The 21695-nt window shown below is 40.9% G+C and overlaps 1 protein-coding gene and 1 non-coding gene across 2 annotated transcripts in view; one reads left to right on the top strand and one right to left on the bottom strand.

Annotated features, from left to right (window-relative positions):
* Nucleotides 1-21695, bottom strand: part of IL1RAPL2 (interleukin 1 receptor accessory protein like 2) — a 744540-nt gene that overhangs the window by 203454 nt on the left and 519391 nt on the right. The window lies entirely within an intron of this gene.
* On the top strand, nucleotides 464-567 carry LOC129073257 (U6 spliceosomal RNA). The gene has a single exon (XR_008529421.1). It is a non-coding gene; the product is annotated as a U6 spliceosomal RNA (small nuclear RNA).

The raw sequence follows: 21695 nt of genomic DNA, 5'->3' as shown, positions 1-21695 counted from the left end.
AAAAATAAATATATAAATGAAAAATCTTTTTATAAAAGGACATGCAGATATCCCATAAACATATGAAAAATGCTAAAAATTACTAGCCATCAGAGAGATGCAAATTAAAACCACAATGAGATATAACCTCACACCTGTCAGGATGATGATAATGAATCAACAATCAACAAATGCTGGCAAGCATGTGTAGAAAAGAACAACCTAGTGCACTGTTGGTGGGAATGAAGACTATGGCAGCCATTGTAGAAAATAATATGGAATCTCCTCAAAAAACTGGAAATGAAACTGTCTTTTGCCCCAGGAATTCCACTGTTTGGAATATACCCTAATAAACCCCAAACACCAACTCAAAAGAACATATGGACCCCTAGGTTCATAGCAGCGCTGTTTACAATAGTCTAGTATTGGAAACAGCCTAAGCGCCCATTACTAGATGAGTGGATCAAAGACTGTGGTACAGTGATTGCTTCAGCAACAAATATATTAAAATTAGAATGATGCAGAGAAGATTAGCATGGCCCTTGAGAAAGGATGACACACAGAACACATGAATCATTCCATATTTTTATCAAATCAGCAAACAGGAGAACAAGGTAGAAAAAAATTCTCAGGAAGAGCAAGAAAGAGAAAAAAGAACCAAAAAGAATGAAGTAGGGTCTACAAGAAAACATGAATTGTAAACTATAAGTAAAATAGGGATTACAAAAGGAGAATCAGATGAACAAGGGATAGAACACCTGTTTGAAAAAAAATGGTGGAGAAATCAAGATGGTGGAGGAGTGAGTGGAGGTCACAATGACCTCCTCCCAGGAGTAATCTGGAACTGTAACTAAATTGTGAAATCACATAAAAAAAAAAAAAAACCCTGACCAATAGAAAGATAGGAGCTTTAAAACATCAGACAGACAGAGGAATCAGCTTTGGTACAACCTAACTGGTAAGGAATACAGTAAAGGCTCAAGATGGTGGAATAGGCACTCACAGGAGGCAACGCCAGAGGGATATTGAATGGACAGTTAGATTCCTCTGAGAAAAGCAGGGTCTAAACTATAAGTGTGGATTTCCAGCTTACAGCACCAGAGCCCAAAAAACAGAGATAACAGCCAGATATGAAAAGTGGCAGGGTTGCTCTCTGCTTGAGACAGGTGACTGGAAACACAAGGAGCCATTTAAAGGGCCAACACAAAAATTTGTAGTGGCAGCCACTTACCCTGGACTCCGGTGGAGGCAGGAGCAGAGTGGTCTGGAGCTGCCTGAGTAGAGACTGGGGAAGGAAGCTTTGGGGAAAGAATTGAGAAAGTGGACGGCAGGGTCCTGGTGCTGACTCACACCCCATTCTGCCGCTGCCATCTTGCCAGGCAGACCACTCCCCCAAGCAGCAGCAGCATGAAAGGACACAAAGCCATGCTCCCAAGAGGCTTGGTCCCAGCCAGATGTTACACAGGCCTGGGTGCTGAGGACAGAGCAACAGTCACAGATATTAGATCCCTGCCTATAGGGGATGCAGAGTGGTCTATAAATGCTCGAGGAGAGAAGGGTGACAGAGGTACTGGAGAGAGTAGTGAGAGAGTAGCGGAGGTTATCCTGGTGCTGATTCCTCCCACATACAGCATTAGCCATCATGCTCAGGTGGAACACTGCCCGGGAGCAGCAGCAGTGTGAAAAGGAAAAATAGCCCCGCTCACAGGAAGGAATCTGCACCACTATGACTGCTGAAGGCAGAGTGACTAGATTAACAACTGGAGGAGACTGGCACAAATGGGAGATTCCTAGAACTTTATTAAAAACTGTGTAAGGTCAGATGGGGTAAAGAGCTTACAGCATCAGAGGCAGACCCAGAAAGAAAAAAGAAAAAGCTGTATCTTACCATAAAATTCACACCACAAAATCAGGAAGTCAAGACATACCAATGTAAGAAGCAAAAGCAAAAAATGAAAGTCTCATAAAAAAGTGTGAAGGAAAAGAAACACACCCCTATAGAAAGGAAAGGAGGAATCCCAAAAAGAGAACTAAATGAAATAGAGGTGAGAAAAGTATCAGATATTGAGTTCAAATCAACTGTTCTAAGGAAACTCACTGAGCTCAAAGAAAATTACCAAAAACTACAGGGAAACTATGAAGAACTTCCTGAAAACTATATCAGCATAAAAAATGACATGGAAACTATCAATAAGAGGCAAGTGGAAATGAAGAATACAAATTCTGAATTGAAGAATGCAGTAGAAGGGATCAAAAGATGGCTCAATGAAGCAGAGGATCTAATTAGTGACCTGGAGGACAAGGTAGGAAAAAACTCCTAGAAAGACCAAGAAAATGAAAAAAAGACTCAAAAGAATGAAGAAGTGTTTAGGGAAATGCAAAACAACCTGAAAGGTAATAATATCTGTATAAAATGGATACAAGAAGAAGAGGAACGAGGGATAGAGAACATATTTGAAAAAGTAATGATGGAAAAATTCCCTAATTTGAGGAGAGAAAAACTCACACAAGTCCAGGAAGCAAAGAGGGTGCCATTCAAGAGGAACCCAGTGAGGCCCACTTCAAGACACATCATCATTAAAATGGCAAATATCAAAGACGAACAGAGAATCCTATAGACAGCAAGGGAGAAAGGGTTAGTACCATGAAACAATGCCCCAATATGGCAAGAAGCTGACTTCTCAAGAAAAACACTACAAGCCAGGAGGGAATGACAAGAAACCAGGTAATGAAAAGTAAGGACCTGTAGTCAATACTACTCTACCGAGCAAGGCTCTTGATTCAAATGGAAGGTGAAGTTAGGAATTTCCCAAACAAAAGGAGACTAAAAGAATACACCTCTACCAGACCAGCACTACAAGATACATTAAAGGGACTCGTTAATAAAATGAAGAAAAAGAGTGAGAAAGAGCTGTTCACAGGTAAAAAGGGAAAAAATGAATAAGTACCTATCAATAATAACCTTACATGTAAATGGATTAAATGTCCCAATATAAAGACATAGGATAGCAAAATGGATAAGAAAACATGATCTCCACATATGCTGCATACAAGAGACCCACCTCAGAACAAAGGACCTACACATACTGATAGTAAAAGGATGGAAAAAAATATTGTAAACTAATGGACAGGGAAAAAGAGAAGGGGTAGCAATACTTATGTCAGTCAAAAATAAGTTTCAAAAGAAAGGCCATAAACAGAGACTCAGGAGGACTGTTGATAATATTCAAAGGAAAAATCCATCAAAAAGACCTAAACTGTATAAATCTATATGAGGCCAACATAGAGAAACCCAAATATATAAGAAAAATCTTGCAGGACTTAAAGAAAGATGTAGACAGTAATACTGATAGGAAGGGAATTTAACATCCCACTGTCAACAAAGGTTAGATCTTCGAAACAAAACATAAACAATGATATTGTGGAAATGAATGGTATATTAGATCAAATGGACATAACTGACATATATTACAACCTTTCATCCAAAAGAAGCAAAATACACATTCTTATCGAAGGCACACAGAATATTTTCAAAGATAGACCACATGATAGGACACAAAACCAGCCTCAAAAAATTCAGGAAAATCAAAATCATAACAAGCATTTTCTCAGACCACAAGTGCTTGAAGCTAGAAACCAATCTGAAGGAAAAAACTCAAAAACATTCAAACTCATGGTGACAGAATAGCATGATAATAACAATGAATGGGGCAATAATGAGATCAAAGAAGAAATATAAAAATTTCTGGTAACAAATGAAAATAAGCACAAAACAATCCAAAACCTATAAGACATGCTGAAGGCAGCCCTGAGAGGGCAGTGCATAGCAATACAGGCCTATAGAAAAAAAGAAAAAAAAGAAAGAAAAAACAGAAACATCTCAAATAAACAACCTAACCCTCCAGCTTCAAGAACTGGACAAACAACAGCATACAAAACATAGAGTGAGTGGAAGAACGAAAATAATCAGACTGAGACGGAGGAGGCCATAACCCACAGAGAAATGTAGGACCTTAAGAAATGATCAGTACCAAGGGAAGGACTGCGTTTTTAAAGAACTTCACCTAAGAAGATATATAATTGGAGGAAGATGATGGAGGAGTGAATGGGAGTCACGCTGACCTCCTCCCAAGACCAAAGTGGAATTGGGACTAAATAGTAGAGAAATCACCTGGAAAACAATGGAACTATAGAGAGAGAGGAGCCTTGTAGCCGCGGACAGACAGTGGATTCAACTCTCACACATCCCAACGGGTGAGAAGTGCGGTGGAGCCTAGAGAGGGTGGGCTGGGCACCCACAGACACCAGCACCAGAGGGACATTGAAATGGCCAGTTGGATTCTCCTGAGAAGAACAGGGTCTGAACCATAAACAGGGACCCCTAGACTACAGCAACTAAAACCAGGAAAACACACAGACAAAACGCAACCCCAAAAAGTTTAGGGGTGCTCTCTGTCAGAGACAGGCAGCTGGGGATGCAAAGAGACATTTAAAGGGCCAACACAAAAATTTACACTGGCAGCCGCCCTCCTTGATCTCTGGGTAGAGGAGGCAGCAGAGTGGACTGGTGCCTGGGAAAAGACTGGTGAGAAAAACGATGTTTGATGGAGGCTGGCAAAGCCCGGGTGATAACTCACCTCCCACTCTGCAGCTACCATCACAATCAGGCATAAGAGAATCAGTTAACCTGCTTTTTGTGCGCTCAACACACAGCTTATGCATGTGTGAGATGGGGGGTTAAGTATTGACAAGCTGGAAGAAATAGAGGATCCGTGACCAAAGGGGTCACACAGCTGCATAGAGAGCCTTGAGGAGAGACTGGAGACAGAGGCATTGGGGAAAGAACAGGAGGAGGAATTGGGGATATCCGACTCCCTCCCCATTCGATAGTGTCCATTTTGAGCTGGGAGGAAGCACCCCCAAAGAGGCAGAAGCAGGGCGTGCATGAGACAAATGGCCCGCATTTACAACGCGGTCTTCAGAAATAGTGGATTCCTGGTCAAAGGGGTCACAGAACTGCCTAGTGACCCCTGAGGAGAGACTGGAGACAGAGGTGCTGGGGAAAGAATGAGAGGAGGAACCGGGGAGTCCCGACTCCTTCTCCTTGCAGTAGTCTCCATTGTGCGGGAACAGGCCACACCCCCAAAGAGCCAAAAGCCGAAAAGCACACAATAGACAGACCAAAACCACCCAATGCACGCACGCACACTTGCGCCAAGTAGCCTGCAAGGGTTGACGAGCGTGTGTGTGGACCTGCATGGGCTGGCAAGGCCTCCTGTAGATCGGCGCCCATGGGGCCTACGAGGTAGTGCACAGATTGGCAAGGGCAGGGGTAAACCCACCGCGCCAGCCAGCGAGAGCAGAATGGGCGCAGAAATAGTGGATCCCAGGGTGAAGGGGTCACAGAGCTGCCCAGAGTCCCTGGAGGAGAGACTGGAGACACGATTACCTTGAGAGTCCTGGAGCTGACTTTCTCCCATTTCCAGAGTCTCCATTTTACTTGGACAGGTGAAGAACCTAAAGAGCCAAAAGTGGGGAAAGCACACAATAGAAGACCCTAAACTGACTAGTACCACGGTGCCAGCCGGGCTAGGGGGCCAGATGAGTGTGTGAGGTCAGGAGTAAGCCCCCTGGGTGGGGGCAAGCACGCGCAAGCCCAGGCGGGCATGGGATCCTGCCAGGCAGGAGCACGCTCATGGAGCTGGCATGAGAGTGCAGAGCGATTAACAGAAGTAGTGGATCCCTGGTCAAAGGGGTCACAGAGCTCCCCAAAGTGGGAGTCAGACACAGACAGTAGACTCCTGGAAGGCTCAAACAAACAACCCAAGGTCATATAGGGTCAACAACTGATATCATCAGAGGCAGGCCCAGAAAGAAAAGTGAAGAAAAAACAAATTAATAAATATATAAAAAGACTCGCCTAATACCATAGAAGTTTAATCCACAAAGTCAGGAAATCTAGACGGATCAATTGAAGCAGAAGCATAAATAAATAAATAAATTAATTAATTACTTAACAGATTCTCAAAAATGGGAAGAAAAAGAAGTTCTCCCCAAATGAGTGGAAAAGGGGACTCCCCACAGAGAGAGCTAAATAAAATAGAGGCAAGGGAACTATCAGATATTGAATTCAAAACAATGGTTCTAAGTAAACTCAATGAGCTCAGCCAGCTCAAAGATAACTATGAGAAACTGCAGAGAAACTATCAGGATGTTAGAACAAACTATAGCAACCTGGAAAACGACATAGAAACTATCGAGAAGACACAAGAGGATGTGAAGAATACCATTTCGGAATTGAAGAACACAGTAGAAGGAATCCAGAGCAGGCTGGATGAAGCTGAGGATCAAAACAGTGAGATGGAGGATAAGGTAGAAAAAAGTTCCCAGAGAGAACAAGAAATGGAACAAAGACATAAAAAGAATGAAGAGGCATTGAGGGAAATGCAGGACAACCTGAAACGCAGTAATATCCGCATAATAGGGATACCAGAAGGAGAAGAAGAGGAGCAAGGGATAGAGAACCTCTTTGAGAAAGTAAAATTTCCCCAATTTGAGGAGAGAAAAGGTTTCATGGATCCAGGAGACACAGAGGGCCCCACTCAAGAGGGACCCAAGGAGGCCCGCTCCAAAACACATCATCATTAAAATGGCAACTATCAAAGACAAAGAGAAAATCCTCAAGACAGGAAGGGAAAAGGAGAAAGTAACATACAAGGGGGCCCTGATATGGCTAGAAGCTGAATTTTTAACAGAAACACTACAAGCCAGAAGGTATTGGCAACAAATATCCCAAGTAATGAAAAGCAAAGGCCTACAACCTAGGATGCTCTTCCTAGCAAGGCTCTCAGTTAAAATAGAAGAGGAAAAACAAAGTTTTCCAGACAAATAAAGCTAAAAGAATACATCTCTACCAAGCCAACACTACAATATATGCTAAAGGGACTGGTTTAAGAAGATGAAGGAAAAGAGTGAGAAAGAAAAAAACACAGGTACGAAGAGAAAACATGAATCGGTTTCTATCAGTAATAACTCTCAATGGAAAAGAGCTAAATGCTGCAATCAAAAGACACTGGATAGCTGAATGGATAAGAAAACAGGAACCACACATATGGTGCCGACAAGAGACCCATGTCAGAGCAAAAGACCTACACAGACTGAAAATAAAGGGATGGAAAAAAAAATAAGCAAACGGGCAAGAAAAGAAGGCAGGAGTTGCAATACTTATATCAGACAAAATAGATTTCAAAACAAAGTCCATAAAAAGAGACCCAGAGGGAAACTTTATAATACTTAAAGGAAGAATCTACCAAGAAGACATAAACATTCTAAACTTATATGCACCCAACATAAGGGCTCCCGAGTGTACAAGGAAAATCTTGGATGACTTCAAAAATGATATAGACAGCAACACAGTGATAGTAGGAGATTGCAACATCCCACTGTCAAAAATGGACAGATCTTCCAAACACAACATCGATAAGGTTATTGTGGAGACGATTGATGCACTGAATCAAAGAGACTTAACTAACATATATAGAACCATATATCCCAAAGAAGAAAAATGCACATTCTTTTCAAATGTTCATGGGAGTTTTTCAAAGATAGACCACATGATAGGACACAAGGTAAACCTCCACAAATTCAGGAAAATTGAAATAATACCAAATGTTTTCTTGTACCACAAGTGCTTGAAACTGGAAATCAACCTCAAAGAGAAACTTCAAAAGCCTGTAAACTCATGAAGACTAAACAGTAGACTATTAAACAATGAAACGGTCAATAAAGAGATAAGAGAATAAATAAAAAAAAATTTCTGGAAACAAATGAAAATGAACATACAACAGCCTAAACCTATGGGACACAGCAAAGGCAGTCCTGAGAGGGAAATTATAGCAATACAGGCTTACCTAAAAATGATAGAAATATTTCAAATAAAAGGCCTAACACTACAACTTCAAGAAGAGGATAAACAACAACAAATACATCCCAGAGCAACTATAAGGAAGGAAATAGTCAATATTAGAGCAGAACTGAAAGGAAGAAAGAAGAAAAGAACAATTCAAAAGATCAACTAATCCAGGAGCTGGTTCCTTGAGAAGATGAATGAAATTGACAAGCCTTTTAGCAGACTCATCACAAAAGAAAGGGAGAGGACCCAAATTAATAATTTCAGAAACGAAATAGGAGAAATAACGACTGATACCACAGAAATACACAGGATTGTCAGAAACTACTATGAACAATTATATGCCAAGAAATTTGAAAACCAGGATGAAATGGACAAATTTCTAGACAAGTATAATTTTCCAACACTGAAGGAGGAAGAAAGAGAAAGTTTGAACAGACCGGTTATAATTGAAATTAGGAAATTGAAGCAGTAATCAAGAAACTCTGGCACACAAAAGCCCAGGGCTGGACGGTTTCACAGGAGAGTTTTACAAAACATTTAAGGAAGAGCTAACCCCTGTCCTTCTAAGATTATTCCAAAAATTCCAAGAGGAGGGAAGAATCCCAGACTCTTTTTATGAAGCCAGCATCACCCTAATCCCGAAACCAGATAAAGACCATTCAAAGAGAGAAAATTACAGGCCAATTTTGCTGATGAACATACATGCGAAAATCCGCAACAAAATATTGGAAAACCGCATCCAGCAATACATTAAGAAGATTATCCACCATTATCAAGTCGGATTCATCCCAGGGTGCAGGGATGGTTCTATATATGCAAGTCAATAAATATAATACATCACATAATAAAGAAAACACAAAAACCATGTGATCATCTTGATAGATACAGAAAAAAAAAACATTTGGTAAGGTACAACACCCATTTATGATTAAAACACTCAGCAAAATTGGAATAAATTGGGCATTCCCCAATGTAATGAAGGCCATAAATTAAATACCTACAGACAACATCATACTCAATGGGAAAAAACTAAAAACTTTCCCACTAAGATCAGGAACACAACAAGGATGTCAGCTTTCACCACTTTCTTTTCAATATCATATTGGAAGTCCTAGCCACAGCGGTCAGTCAAAAAAAAAAAAAAAAACAAATGAAAAGCATCCAAATAGGAAAGGAGGAAGTGAAACTATCATTGTTTACAAATTACATTATAGTGTACATAGAGAACCCTGTAGATTCTACCAAAATAACTACTCAACCTAATAAGTGAATTTGGCAAACAGCATGATACAAAGTCAACATTCAGAAATCAAAGTCATTTTTGTACAACAGCCATGAAAAAGAAGAAGAAATCAGAAAAAAATACCATTCAATAAAGCAACAAGAAAAATAAAGTACCTAGGAATAAATTTAACCAAGGAGGTAAAAGACCTGTACGCAGAAAGCTATACAACATTGAAGAAAGAAATTAAGGAAGACACAAATAAATGGAAGCATATACCGTGCTCATGATGGAAGAAATAATATCATCAAAATGTCCATACTACCCAAACCAATTTATCGATTCAACTCAATCCCTAGTAAGATACCAATGACGTATTTCACAGAAATAGAACAGACATTTCAAAAATTTATATGGAATCATAAACAACGCCGAATAGCAGCACCAATTTTGAGAAAGAAAAACAAAGTAGGAGGGATCACAATACCGGATATCAAACTCTACTACAAAGCAACTATACTCAAAACAATCTGCTACTGGCACAAGAACAGACCCATAGACCAGTGGAACAGAATAGAAAGCCCAGAAATAAGCCCAGGTCTCTATGGACATCTAATATTTGACAAAGGGGGAAGAAGCATAAAATGGAGCAATGATAGCCTCTTCAACACATGGTGTTGGGAGAGCTGGATGGCTACAGGCAAGAAATTGAAATTGGATCATCAGCTGACACCATACACAAAAATAAACTCAAAATGGATAAAAGACTTAAATATAAGTCATGACTCCATAAAAGTCTTGGAGGAGAACATTGGCAGGAAACTCAGATATCTTACGGAACAATTTTTTCACCGATATGTCTCCTAAAGAAAGTGACATAAAGGAAAGAATAAACAAGTGGGACCTCATCAAAAGAAGAATCTTCTGCACAGCTAAAGAAAACATCAGCAAAATCAAAAGGGAGCCAACTCTATGGGATTATATATTTGCTAATGATACATCAGATAGAGGTTTGATCTCCAAAATATATAAAAAACTCACTCGACTGCACTCCAAGAAATCAAATTATCCAGTCAAAAAATGGGCAAAGGACCTGGGCAGACATGTTTCCAAGGAAGAAATATAGAGGGCCCAGAGACACTTGAAAGGATGCTCAGCATCACTGGCCATCAAAGAAATGAAGATTAAAACCACCATGAGGTACAACCTCACACCGATCAGAATGGCAATCATATACAGATCAACAAACGGTAGGTGCTGGTGAGGCTGTGGAGAAAAGGGAACCCTAGTACTCTGTTGGTGGGAATGCAGACTGGTGCATACATTGTGGAAAGCACTGTAGAATTTCCTCAAAAAGTTGAAAATGCAACTACCTTTTGATCCAGCAATTCCTCTGCTGGAACTATACCCTAAGAATTCCAACATCCCAATTCAAAAGAACCTATGTACCCCAATGTTCATAGCAGCACAATTTACAATAACCAAGTGTTGGAAGCAACCTAAATGCCCAGTAGTAGATGATTGAATCAAAAAACAATGGTACATTTACACAATTGAATACTATGCAGCTGAAAGAAAAAAAGAACTAAACTTTGCGATTCCAGAGCATTGTATGTATGGAACTGTAGAGCATTATGCTAAGTGAAATAAGCCAGGGGGCTAAAGACAAATACCATATGATCTCACCTATAAGCGGAACCTAACCAACAATACAAAGATGCATGGAAAATAAGACCAGCAACACTAGAAGGAAAAGAAATGAACAGAGATATTAGCGATGGAGGGATTGGGGGACAGGGGAAAAGGAAGGGAAGGGGAGGGTCAGGAAATGTGTAGCAAGGCCTCAAGTACAAAATCAAAGGGGAATGTTTGAGGGAAGTTGGGGCAAGGGGGCAAGGGAAAGTGGGGGGGGGGGAATCAGAGACAAATGTATTTAAAAAATATAAGAATAAGAAAATAATGAAGATCAGAACCAAATTGAATAAAATACACACTAAAAGAACAATTCAAAGTATCAACTGATTCAGGAGTTGGTTCTTTGAAAGGAGAAACAAAATCAACAAGCTGTTAAGCAGAATCAATGAAAAAATGGAGAGAAACCAAACAAAGAATATCAGAAATGAAAGAGGAGAAATAACAACTGATACCACAGAGATACAAAGGATTGTAAGAAATTACTAAAAACTACATGCAAAGAAATTTGAAAATGTCGATGAAATGAAAAAAAAAAATTCTATAAAAATATAACCTTCCAGGCCTGAATGAGGAAGAAGTAGAAAGTCTGAACAGACTTAAAACATCTGGTGAAATTGAAACAGCAATCAAAAATCTCCCAGCACACAAAAGCCCTGGACCGGATTGTTTCACAGGAGAATTTTACAAACTATTCAAGGAAGAGCTAATCCTTGTCAATCTAAGACTATTCCATAAATTCTAAGAAGGGAGAAGACTCCAAGATGCCTTTTATGAGGCAAGCATCATCCTAATCCCCAAACCAGAAAAATACAGAAACAAAAAAGGAAAACAGACCAATATCACTGATGAGGAAAGATGCTAAAATCCTCAACAAAATACTGTCAAACCATATCCAGCAATAAATGAAAAAGATCAACCACCGTCACCAAGTGGGATTGATCCCAGGGATGCAAGGATTGCTTAATATTCACAAACCAATAAATGTAAACTATCACAGAAACAAAAGTAGAGACAAAAACATGATCATATCATTAGATGTGGAAAAAGCATTTTATAAGGTACAGCACTATGTATGATTAAAGCACTCAGCAAAGTGGAAATAAAGGGGACATACCTCACCATAATAAAGGCCATAAATGGGGAAAAAAAACAACAAAGAGGCAACCTCATAATCAATGGGCAAAAATTAAAGCTTTCCCACTGAGATCAGGACCAAGATATGGATGTCTATTTTCACCACTTCTCTTCAACATAATATTGGAACTCCTAGCTGCAGCGATCAGATAAGAAAAAGAAATAAATGGTATCCAAATTAGAAAGGAGGTAGTAATTATCATTGTTAGCAGATAACATAATAGACTACATGGAAAACCTCATAGGCTCCTCCAAAAAAGTACTCAACCTAATACGTGAATTTGGTAGAGGAATACAAAGTCAATATACAGAATTTGAAGGCAGTTTGTCTTCTAAAAATGAAATATCAGAATCTGAAGTCAGGAAAAAGAATCCCCTTTGATATAGGAACACCAAAAATTAGGTACCTAGGAACCAACTTAACCAAGGAGGCAAAAGACCTATATGCAGAAAACTATAAAACACCAAATAAAGAAATTATAGAAAACACAAATTATGGAAGCATATACAGTGGTCATGGATTGGAAAAATAATATCTTCAAAATGCCCATACTACCCAAAGCGATTTATAAAGTTAATGCAATCCCTATTAAAATACCAATGATATTTGTCTTTTGCCCCCTGGCTTATTTCACTTAGCATAATGCTCTCCAGTTTCATCCATGCTGTCAGAAAGTTTAGTAGTTCTTTTTTTATTTCTGCTGAGTAATATTCTACTGTGTATATGTACCATCATTTTTTGATCCAATCATCTACTGATGGGCATTTAGGTTGCTTCCAACACTTGGATATTGTAAATTGTGCTGCTATGAATATTGGGGTGCATAGGTCCTTTTGTATTGGCGTTTTGGGATTCTCAGGGTATAGTCCCAGCAGGGGAATCACTGGATCAAAAGGCAGTTTCATTTTCAGATTTTGGAGGAAATTCCACACTGCTTTCCATAGTGGCTGCACCAGTCTGCATTCCCACCAACAGTGGACTAGGGTTCCCTTTTATCCACAGCCTCGTCAGCACGTGTAGTTTCCTGATCTGTTTATGATGGCCACTCTGACTGGTGTGAGGTGGTAGCTCATGGTGGTTTTGAACTGCATTTCTCTGATGGCTAGTGATGCCAAGCATCTTTTCAAATGCCTCTGGGCCCTCTGTATCTCCTCCTTGGAAAAGCGTCTGCCCAAGTCCTTTGCCCATTTTTTTGATTGGATCGTTTGTCTTCTTGGAGTGGAGTCAAGTGAGTTCTTTATATAGGACTTTTATGGTGTTGCAACTTACATTTAAGTCTTTTATATATCTTGAGTTTATTTTTGTGTATAGTGTCAGCTGATGATCCAATTCCAATTTTTTGCATGTAGCCGTACAGCTCTCCCAACACCATTTGTTGAAGAGGCTATTATTGCTCCATTTTATGCTTCTGCCCCCTTTGTCAAATATTAGATGCCCATAGAGTCCTGGGCTTATTTCTGGGCTTTCTATTCTGTTCCACTGGTCTATGGGTCTGTTCTTGTGCCAGTACCAGATTGTTTTGAGTATAGTGGGTTTGTAGTACAGTTTGATGTCCGGTACTGTGATCCCTCCTACTTTGTGTTTCTTTCTCAAAATTCCTGCAGCTATTCAGGGTCACTTATGGTTCCATATAAATTTTTGAAATGTCTGTTCTATTTCTGTGAAATATGTCATTGGTATCTTAAGAGAGATTGCATTGAATCTATAAATTGCTTTGGGTAGTACGGACATTTTGATGATATTAATTCTTCCAATCCATGAGCATGGTATATGCTTTCATTTATTTCTGTCTTCCTTAATTTCTTTCTTCAATGTTGTATAGTTTTCTGCATACAGGTCTTTTACATCTTTGGTGAAATTTATTCCTAGGTACTTTATTTTTCTTCTTGCTTTATCGAAAGATATTTTTTTTTCAGATTTCTTCTTCTATTTCATTGTTGGTGTATAAAAATGCATTTGATTTCCAAATGTTGACTTTGTATCCTGCTGTTTTGCCAAATTCACTTATTAGACTGAGGGGTTTTTTGGTAGAGTCTACAGGGTTCTCTATGTACACCATCATCTCATCTGCAAACAATGATAGTTTTACTTCTTACTTTCCGATTTGGATGCTTTTATCTCTTTCTCCTGTCTAACTACTGTGGCTGGGACTTCCAATATGATGTTGAAAAGAATCGGTGAAAGTGGACATCCTTGTCATGTTCCCAATCTTAGTGGGAAAGCTTTCAGTTTTGGCCCGTTGAGTATGATATTGGCTGTAGGTTTTTCATATATGGCTTTTATTACGTTGAGGAATGCCCCATTTATTCCCATTTTGATGAGTGTTTTGATCATAAATGGGTACTGTACGTTATCAAATGCTTTTTCTGCATCTATCGAGATGATCATGTGGTTTTTGTCTTTTCTTTTATTTATGTGATGTATCATGTTTACTGATTTGTGTATATTGAACCATCCCTGCATCCCTGGGATGAATTCCACTTGATTGTGGTGGATAATCTTTTGAATGTATTGCTGGATGCGGCTTGCCAATATTTTGTTGAGGATTTTAGCACTGTGTTCATCAGCGAAATTGGCCTGTAGTTTTCTTTCTTTGTAGTGTCTTTATCTGGTTTTGGGATCAGAGTGATGGTGGCCTCATAGAAGGAGTCTGGGAGTCTTCCCTCCTCTTGGAATTTTTGGAATAGTCTGAGAAGTACAGGGGTTAGCTCATCCTTAAATGTTTGGTAAAATTCTCCTGTGAAATCATCTGGGCCTGGGCTTCTGTGTGCCGGGAGTATCTTGATTACTGCTTCAATTTCCCCAGCTCTTTTCCGTGTGTTCAAGCTTTCCGTTTCTTCCTCCTTCAGTGGTGGAAGTTATACTTTTCTAAAAATGTGTCAATTTCATCAAGATTTTCAACTTTCTTGGCATATAATTTTTCATAGTAGTTGCTGACAATCCTTTGTATTTCTGTGGTATCAGTCGTTATTTCTCCTCTTTCGTTTCTGATATTATTTATTTGGGTCCTCTCCCTTTTTATCTTGATGAGTCTGCTTAAAGGCTTGTCAATTTTATTTATCTCTTCAAAGAACCATCTTCTGAATTCATTGATCCTTTCAATTGTTATTTTCATCGCTATGTCACTAAGTTCTGCTCTAATCTTGACTATTTCCTTCCTTCTACTTGCTCTGGTGTTTATTTGTTGTTGTTTCTCCAGTTCTTGAAGTTGTAGTGTTAGGTCTTTAATTTGAAGTGTTTCTACCTTTTTTAGGTAAGCCTTTGTTACTATGAACTTCCCTCTCAGGACTGACTTTGCTGTGTCCCATAGGTTTTGGACTGTTGTCTGTTCATTTTCATTTGTTTCAAGAAATTTTTTGATTTCTTCTCTTATCTCATTATTTACCCATTCATTGTTTAATAGTGCACTGTTCAGTCTCCATGAATTTGGAAGTTTTTGAAGTTTCTCTTTTAAGGTTGATTGCCAGTTTAAATCCCTTGTGGTCCGAGAAAAAGTTTTTTATTATTTCAATTTTCCTGAATTTGCTGAGGTTTGCTTTTTGTCCTATCATGTGATCTATCTTTGAAAAACTGCTATGAGCATTTAAAAAGAATGTGTATTTTTCCTCTTTGGGATGTAAGGTTCGATATATATGTTAGTTAAGTCTCCTTGATTCAGTGTGACACTCAGCTGCACAATATATTTATTCATGTTTTGTTTGGAAGATCTGTCCATTTTTGATAGTGGGGTGTTGAAATCCTTTACTATCAGTGTGTTGCTGTCTATGTCTTTTTTGAAGTTGTCCAACAGTTTCCTTATATACTTGGGGGCTCCTATATTGGGAGCATATATGTTTACAATGTTAGGTATTCTTGATAGCTCCTTCCTTTAAGTATTATAAAGTGCCCCTCTGTGTCTGTTTTTATGGCCTTTGTTTTGAAATCTACTTTTTCTGATACAAGTATAGCAACCCCGGCCTTTTTCGTTTGTCCATTTGCTTGGAATATTTTTTTCCATCCTTTTACTTTCAATCTGTGTAGGTCTCTTGCTCTGAGGTGGGTCTCTTGTAGGCAGCATATGTGTGGGTCATGTTTTCTTATCCATTCAGCTACCCTGTGTCTTTTGATTGGGGCATTTAATCCATTCACATCGAGAGATACTACTGATAGTCACTTACTCATCTTTTCTCTTTGTCCTTGTGTTCCTCTCTCTCTCATTCTTTTCCTTCATCTGCTTAAACCAGTCCCCTCAGCATATCTTGGAGTGCTGGTTTGGTGGAGATGTATTCTTTTAGCCTCCTCTTCTCTGGGAAACTCTGTATTTCCCCTTGTATTTTACTTTAGAGCCTTGTGGGTAGAGCACTCATGGCTGTAGGCCCTTGCTTTTCATTACTTGGAATATTTGGTGCCATTCCCTTCTGGCTTTAGTGTTTCTGTTGAGAAGTCATCTCCTATGTATATTGGGGCCCCTTTGTTTGTTCCTTTCTCCTTCTCCCTTGCTACCTTGAGGATCCTCTCTTTGTCTTTGATAGTTGCCATTTTAATGATGATGTGTCTTAAAGCGGACCTCTTTGAGTCCCTCTTGAGTGGGGTCCTCTGTGCCTCCTGGATCCATGAGAGCCTTTCTCTTCTCAAATTATGGAAATTTTCCATCATTACCTTTTCAAGGAGGTTCTCTATCCCTTGCTCCTCTTTTTCTCCTTGTATCCCTATTAAACCGATATTATCGAATTTTAGGTTGTCCTGCATTTCCCTAAATGACTCTTCATTCTTTTTGATTCTTTTTTCCATTTCTTGTTCTTTCTGGGAGCTTTTTTCTACCTTATCCTCTATCTCACTGATTCGATCATTGGCTTCATCCAGCCTGCTTTGGATTCCTTCTACTGTGTTCTTCAATTCAGAAATGTATTCTTCATATCCTCTTGTGTCTTCTTGATAGTTTCTATGTCCTTTTCCAGGTTGATATAATTTGTGTAAGATCCTGATAGTTTCTCTGCAGTTTCTCATAGTTATCTTTGAGCTGGCTGAGCTCATTCAGTTTCCTTAGAACCATTGTTTTGAATTCAATGTCTGATAGTTCTCTTTCCTCTATTTCATTTACCTCTGTCTGTGGGGAGTCCCCTTTTCCATTCATTTGGGCAGGAACTTCCTTTTCTTGCCGTTTTTGTGAGAGTCTGTTAAGTAATTTACTTATTTATTTATTTATTTTTGCTTCTGCTTCGATTGGGTTCTCTAGAATTCCTAACTTTGTGGATTAAACTTTTTTGGTTGTAGGTTGGTCTTTTTATTTATTTATTCATTTATTTTTTCCTTTACTTTTCTTTCTGGGCCTGCCTCTGATAATGTCAGTTGTTGACCCTATATAACTTGGGTTGTTTATTTGAGCCTTCCAGGAGTCTACTGTCTGTGTCTGACTCCTGCTTGGGGCAGCTCTCTGATCCCTTTGGTCAGGGCTCGACTATTTTTTGGGATCGCTGTGCACTCTCATGCCGGCTCCTTGAGCGGGCTCCCCGGCAGGTCAGGATCCCCTGCCTGCCTGGGTTTGCGAGTGCTTGCTGTAGACCAGGGGGTTTAATCGCAACCTCAAGTACTCGTCTGGCCCCCCTGGTGGCGAGCTCCCCGGCATTGGTCAGTTTAGGGTATTCTATTGTGTATTTTCCCTGCTTCAGACTCTTTGGTTGTGTTGCTTGCCCTCGCCAAATGGAGAGTAGGGAAATGGGAGGAAATCAGTTCCAGGACTCTCCGGTTAAGCCTGTCTCCAGTCTCTCTTCCAGGAACTCTGGGCAGCTCTGTGACCCCTTCAGCCCGGGATCTACTAATTTTGTGAGCTGCTCCACAATCACAGGCTGGGCGGGTCAGTTTACACCAGCCCTTGGTAGTCTGTCAACTCCCTCACAGGCCATATAGGTGCCAATCTGTGTGAGGCCTTGCCGGCTTATTCAAGTGTTCACCAGCCCGCGTGGGTCACAAATACGGTCGCCCACCCTCGCTGGTCACTTGGCGCAAGTGTGCACGCCTGCACTTGGTGGCTTTGCGGGGTCTATGTGTGCTTTTTGGCTTTTGGCTCTTTGGGGGTGTGGCCTCTTCTTGCACAATGGAGACTAGGGCAAAGAGAAGGAGTCAGGACTCCCCATTTCCTCCTTCTATTCTTTCCCCGATGCCTCCGTTTCCAGTCTCTCTTCAAGGGACTCTGGGCAGTCCTGTGACCCCTTCTTGCAAGGATCCACCTCGTGTTCAGATTGTGTTTCAATCACAGGTAGTCTGGTTCATATGCGGCCCTCTTCTGCCTCTCTGGGGGCATGCCTTTCCAGCCTACACTGGAGACTCCGGAGAGGGGAGGGAGTCGGGACTCCCTGGTTCCTCCTCTTGTTCTTTCCCCAATACCTTGTCTCCTGTCTCTCCTCAAGGCTCTCCCAGCCAGTCTGCACTCAGCCCCCCAGTTCACATGCACAAGCTGTGTGTGGAGCACACAAAAGGCAGGTTAATTGATTCCCTCATGCCTGAGAGAGATGGTAGCTGCAGGGTGGGAGCTGTGTCATCACCGGGGCTCCACCTGCCTCCATGTCAGTTCTCTTCACATAGTTTTCCTCACCAGTCTTTTCCCAGTCACCAGCCCACCCTGCTGCCACCTCTACCCAGAGATCAAGGAGGGTGGATGACACTCCAATTTTTGCGTTGGCCCTTTAAATGTCTCTTTGCATCCCCAGCCACCTGTGTCTGGCAGAGAGCGCCCCTAAGCTTTTCGGGGTTGCGTTTTGTGTGTATTTTCTTGTTTGTAGCTGCTGTAGTTTAGGGGTCCCTGTTTTTGATTCAGTCCCCGTTCTTCTCGGGGTAAGCTAACTGGCCGTTTCAATGTCCCTCTGGTGCTAGTGCCCGTGGGTACCCAGCCCACCCTCTCGAGCCTCCACCACACTTCTCACCCGTTGGGATATGTGAGAGTTGAATACACTGTCTGCGGCTCCAAGGCTCCTCTCCCCTGTCTTTGATATTTACCATTGTAACTATAATGGGTCTTGGAGTAGGCCTCATTGGGTTCCTCTTAAATGGGACCCTCTGTGCCTCCTGGATTTGTGTGACTTTTTCTCTCCTCCAATCATGGAAGTTTTCCATCATTACTTTTTCAAACATGTTCTCTGTCCCTTGCTCTCCCTCTTTTCCTTCTCATATTCCTATTATACCATCATCATTACGTTTCATGTTGTTCTGTATTTCCCTATACTCCTTTTCATTCCTTTTGAGTCTTTTTTAATTTTCTTGCTCTTTCTGGGAGCTTTTCTTCTACCTGGTTCTCCAGCTCACTGATTCAATTCTTTGCTTCATTTGGCCTGCTTTTAATTTCTTCTAGTGTGTTCTTCAATTCAGATATTGTATTCCTCATTTCCTCTTGTCTCTTATTGATAGTTTTTATGGCTTTTTTCATACTTATATAGTTTGCAGTAAGTTCCTAGTCGTTTCCCTGTAGTTTAGTGTAATTCTCTCTGAGCTCACTGAGCTCATTGAGCTTCCTTAGAACTGTTGTTTTGAACTTAGTATCTTATAGTTTACTTGCCTCTATTTCATTTAGTTCTCTTTCTGGAGATTCCTCCTTTCCCTTTTACTGGCGGGTGTTTCCTTGTCTTCCCATTGTTTGTGAGACTTTTCTTTTTTGCTTCTGCTTCTTCAGTTGATCTGTCTTGATTTTCTGACATTGTGGTGTGAACCGCTATTGTTAGAGACAACTGCTTTTCTTTCTGATCTGCCTCTGATGATGTCAGATATTTCCCCTGTCTCAACTTAGGCAGTCTGAGACTTCCAGGATTCTACTGTCTGTGGCTGTCTCCTTCAGCTGTTAATCTAGTCACTCTGTACTCCGCAGGCCTTTAGACAGCTGAGGTTGGGGCAGAGTCCCTCCTGGGGCAGGGTTATTGGTTCCTTTCACACTGTCGCCACTGAGGGTAGTGGTCTGCCTGAACCAGGTGGCTGCTGCTGTATGAGGGTGGAATCAGCACTGTGATGCCACTGGCACCTCTCTCGGTTCTCTCCCCAAACTTCCTTCCCCAGTCTCTTGTCAGGCATCTCTATTGCACTCTACCCTGACCTCTGCTGTGGCCCAGGGTATGTGGCTGCAAATAACAAAAATATGCATTGGCCCTTTAAAAAGCTCTTTATGTCTCTAGTCTCTTGTCTCTGGCAGAGAGCAACCTTACTGCTTTTCACAGCTGGCTGTTATCTTTGTACTTTTCAGTCTCTGGTGCTGTAGGCTGGAGATCCCGGCTTATGGTTTAGTTCCCAGTCTTCTCAGGGGAATCCCACTGGCTGTTTCAGTATTCTTTTGGTGTTGCCACAAGTAGGTGATGCAGCCATCTTATTGGCTCTCTATCACACTCCTTACCAGTTGGGCTGTGCTAAAGCTGATACTTGTATCTGTCCAAGGTTATAAGGCTCCTGTATCACTATTGTTAGTTGTTTGTTCCAGGTTGTTTCTCCACTGTTTCACTGTAATCCCAGATTGGTACTAGGAGGAGGTCAGTGTGACTTCCTCTCACCCTTCTGACATCTTGATTCTCTTGATTCTGATTTTTGTTAGAACTCTTTAACTGAACAAGTAACACATGTCATTAATTCTCTCCAACAATTAGAATATTAGAAAAAGAACTTTGTCTTCCTTATAATACTGTGTAAGGTCTCAATATGTTTTTATTGAATTTAAGTAAATGAAATCCTACTTCCTGCTGATCCCTTTGGGCATTATTTGTTCCTACTCTTTTGCTCAGTTTTAAAGGAATCAATAGTGATTAGTGTAAGAATGTGAGAACTTTCATTGTAGAATTGACTTCTAATTTAAATATATTCTGGCATTCTTTGCTTGTTCTCTCAAAGGTGACTCTTTACATAGAGATTGTGTAGACTCAAGGTAAGTGAATAGAAACCTAACCTTAGATTAAAAAAAATTGTTTTGGGGGTGAGTGGGGCAGGGGAGAGTGGTGGCACATAAATGAAGAAAAATATATTGGGATAAAAATTTTTAGGAGGCAAATCAAGATGGCGGAGGAGTGAGTGGAAGTCATGCTGACCTCCTCCCCAGGATTAACCTGGAATTACAAGTAAATTGGAGACAAATCACCAGGAACAAACAAGTGAACAAGAGTGACAGGGGGGTCGTGTAATCTCAGAGACTGAAGAATCAGCTCTAGCTCAATCTAACTGATAAGGAGTGTGGTACAGACCTGAGAAGGCAGGTGGGGCCTCCACAGGTGGCAGCGCCAGAAGGATAGTGAAACGGCCAGTTGGCCGACCCTAAGAAGAGCAGGGTCTAAGCCAAAAGCAAGGATCTCTAGCCTATAGTACCAGAGGCCAAGAATTACACAGAAAACAGCCAGCTGCAAAAAGTGGCAGTGTTGCTCTCTCCAAGAGATGGGCAGCTAGAGACGCAAAGAGCTATTTAAAGGGCAACATACATATTTATTTTCAGCCACTTACCCTGGTCTCCAGCAAAGGCAGGGGCAGAGTGGGCTAGAGACACTTCAGGAGAAAGTGGGAAGGAGGCTTTGGGGAGAGAACTGAGAGAGTAGCTGGCATGATCTTGGTGGTGACTCATCACCCATGTGGCAGCAGCCATCTTGCTCAGGCAGGAACCACTCCACCTGAGTTGCAGCATTGTCAGAGGACCCAATAGCCCAGCTCCCAGGTGGGATTCCATGCCACTCTGTGCTGTCTATGTTGCCTGCAGGGTGCAGAGTGACAGCCACAGACAGTAGATCCCTGGCTAAAGGGGGCACCGAAAGGTCAGGAGA

The sequence above is a fragment of the Pteronotus mesoamericanus genome, unplaced genomic scaffold, assembly GCF_021234165.1.
Source record: "Pteronotus mesoamericanus isolate MK-2021 breed Mesoamerican mustached bat unplaced genomic scaffold, CSHL_Meso_final contig_37, whole genome shotgun sequence".
Lineage (NCBI taxonomy): Eukaryota > Metazoa > Chordata > Mammalia > Chiroptera > Mormoopidae > Pteronotus > Pteronotus mesoamericanus.
Note: the sequence above shows the minus strand (reverse complement) of the source record. Positions and strands in the feature narration are given on the sequence as shown.